This window comes from Myotis nattereri, assembly GCF_964212035.1.
Source record: "Myotis nattereri genome assembly, chromosome: 12".
Taxonomy (NCBI): Eukaryota; Metazoa; Chordata; class Mammalia; order Chiroptera; family Vespertilionidae; genus Myotis; species Myotis nattereri.
Window position 1 is genome coordinate 8,548,913 of NC_138087.1, and position 3,276 is coordinate 8,552,188.

Genomic DNA, 3,276 nt, shown 5'->3' on the forward strand with positions numbered 1-3,276 from the left:
AATAATGGCGTGAAACTAGAAATCAACTACAATAAAAACACTAAAAATTCAAACACAAGGAGGCTAAGTAGCATGTTATTAAACAATAAATGGGTTACCACTGAGATCAAGGAAGAAATAAAAAATTTCCTGGAAATAAATGAAAATGCACACACAACTCATAATCTATGTGACACAGCGAAAGCAGTTCTGAGAGGGAAGTTTATAGCATTACAGGCCTACCTCAGGAAACAACAAAAAGTTTAAATACATAATCTAGAGTCTCATGTGCGGTGGCCTGGACTGTCGCTGCCGCGATGGGCAAAACTACCAACTTTTGGGGTCCGGGAGCCTGATCGCTGGAAGAAGAAACAGTCATAGGCAGAGTAAAAAAAAGCAGTTGAGGAAGCAGCTGGAGAAGCCCGAGTGGCAGGTCGAGCGCGAGATTATCAGCCACCTTATGCTGAACTATGGGAAGATAAATGTAAATGAAATTACAAGATTTTCAGATCTCCCCTTGTCTAAAAAAACATTTAAAGGTTTGCAAGAAACCCAGTACCATTTGGTAACTGAGATACAGACGCAGACCATCGGGTTGGCTTTGCAAGGTAAAGATGTCCTCGGAGATGCCAAAACTGGATCTGGCAAGACTTTGGCTTTCCTTGTTCCAGTGCTGGAAGCCTTATATGGTCTACAGTGGGCCTCACAGATGGCCAGGGGGTTCAGATTACATCGCCTGTGAGAGAGATGGCTTATCAGACTTTGAGGTTCTCTGAAAGGTAGGAAAGAATCATGACTTTTCTGCTGGTCTCATTATTGGTGGGAAGGATCTGAAACATGAAGCTGAGAGGATCAATAACATAAATATACTGGTTTGCACACCAGATTGGCTTCTTCAACACATGGATGAAACAATGTTTTCATACTGCTAATCTCCAAATGTTAGTTCTTGATGAAGCAGAGAGAATCTTGGATGTGGGCTTTGCTGATACCATGAATGCTATTATTGAGAATGTTCCCAAGAAACGTCAGACCTTGCTTTTCTCAGCAACACAAACCAAATCTGTAAAGGACCTTGCACATTTGATTTTGAAAAACCCTGAATATGTTTGGGTTCATGAGAAAGCAAAATACAGCACCCCTACCACTTTGGTGTTGCTTCACCTTAAAGAAATCAGCACCAAGTTCATCTTCTTCCTCCTCATTATCATCATTCTCTGTACAAGAACTGCATGCGAGCTTCGTTCTGCTTCTGTGACTCATCAGTGCTAAGGCCAGAATGAGGCTGATACCCGTTTGCTTTCCCCAAACTACATAGTTTGTTAGTTGCAGCCAAAAATAAGTGTACTCTATGCATTCTTGAGAAGCAACCTGAAGAAGAAAAGTATTGTATTTTTCTCCAGTTGTAAAGAGGTTCAATATCTATAGCGAGTGTCTTGCCGGCTATGTTCTGGTATTTCTATCCTTGCTCTGCATGGTTGACAGCAGCAGATGAGAAGAATGGAAATCTATAATGAATTTGTTCGCAAGAGAGCTGCAGTACTCTTTGCTACTGATGTTGCAGCCAAGGGACTGGATTTCCCAGCTGTGAATTGGGTTCTTCAGTTTGATTGTCCTGAAGATGCCAACACATGTGTTCACCGTGCAGGTAGAAATGCCAGGTATAAAGAGGATGGGGAAGCTTTACAGATTTTGCTGCCCTCAGAAGAGAAAGGGATGGTGTAGCAGCTCCTCCAGAGGAAAGTGCCTGTGAAGGAAATCAGAATCAATCCAGAATAACTTATTGATGTCCAGAAAAAAATGGAATCATTTTTAGCTCAAGATCAAGATTTAAAAGAAAGAGCTCAAAGGTGTTTTGTTTCCTATATGCGTTCAGAATATCTGATGAGGGATAAAGAAATATTTGATGTGAGCAAGTTACCTATACCTGAATATGCCCTGTCTCTTGGTCTTGCTGTGGCACCATGGGTAAGATTTCTTCAGAAAATGCAGAAACAACCAACCAAAGAATTGATAGTGAGCCAAGATAAAAAAGTAAGTGAGCCAAGGGCCCCCTCCCTCACCAATGATGAAGTGGAAGAATTTAGAGCCTACTTCAGTGAGAAAATGTCCAGCCTTCAGAAAGGTGGGAAAAGACCAGAAGGGACAGAAGACGGACTGGCTAATGGCATTAGTGATGAAGAGGAAGAAGCAAAGGAAGGTGAAGAAGAAGTGGAAGAGAAACTGGGAAAAGCAAACGGGTATCAGCCTCATTCTGGCCTTAGCACTGATGAGCCACAGAAGCAGAACGAAGCTCGCATGCAGTTCTTGGACAGAGATGATGATAATGAGGAGGAAGATGATGAACGTGGTGCTGATTTCTTTAAGGTGAAGCAACACAATGTGTTTGGGTTGGACCTTAAAGAGAATAAAGCATTACAAAAGAAAGAATATTCTAAATCAAGTGTTAAGAAAAAAGTGACCAAAGTCGCAGAAGCAAAAAAAGTAATAAAGAAAAATTTTAAAGTGAGTAAGAAAATAACGTTTACTGATGAAGGGGAGTTGGTTCAGCAGTCACCACAGATTCAGAAATCTGTCATGAAGGATACTGAGGAAGAGGATGACACTGGTGGTATCAATTTGGATAAAGCAAAGGAAAGGCTTCAAGAAGAGGACAAATTTGACAAAGAAGAATATAGAAAGACAATTAAGGCAAAGCATCAGAAGAAAAGGTTGAAAGAAAGGGAAGCCAGAAGAGGCAAGCAAAGGCCAAAGATGAAGAAGAAGCCTTTCTGGATTGGAGTGATGATGACAATGATGTATTTGATCCAAACACACTTCCAGATCCAGATAAGTACAGAAGCTCTGAAGAATCAGATAGCGAAGAAATGGAAAATAATATTAGTGATACCAAGAAGAAGCAGGGGACAAAGAAAAGGAACAACAGTGAAGTGGAGAACATGGGACTCACAAGTCGTAGGAGAAAGAAGGCCAAGTGTGAAGTCTTAGAGCCTTTGGATACGGGCCTGTCTTCGGCAGAGGATGAAGACTGGTGTTACATCTGCTCAAAAGTCAAAGCTAAATATTTCCTGCTCTGTCTTCTCCTCGAAACCTCTGGTCATTGTTATGTGGACAAGAAGTTGAAAAGCTGTCGGCTTTGGGGAAGTTAGATAATGTGAGTCCTAGGCCCAAAGGATGCATTCCAGGCAGAAGTGAAAGTATCTAAGTCCCTTTCACAGCAAACTCAGAGTGAGGGGGTGGATCCTGAATGTCTTGATCCCTTTTCCAGCATGTGCTCTGGTAGATTGCCCTCTTGGG

General features: G+C 41.7%; 1 pseudogene across 1 annotated transcript; it reads left to right on the forward strand.

Moving 5' to 3' along the window:
* Nucleotides 1-265: 265 nt before the first annotated feature.
* Nucleotides 266-3,040, forward strand: LOC308528420 (putative ATP-dependent RNA helicase DDX10; annotated as a pseudogene). The gene is made up of 2 exons: nucleotides 266-1,131; nucleotides 1,258-3,040. The product of its transcript is annotated as a putative ATP-dependent RNA helicase DDX10 (transcript).
* Nucleotides 3,041-3,276: the final 236 nt, after the last annotated feature.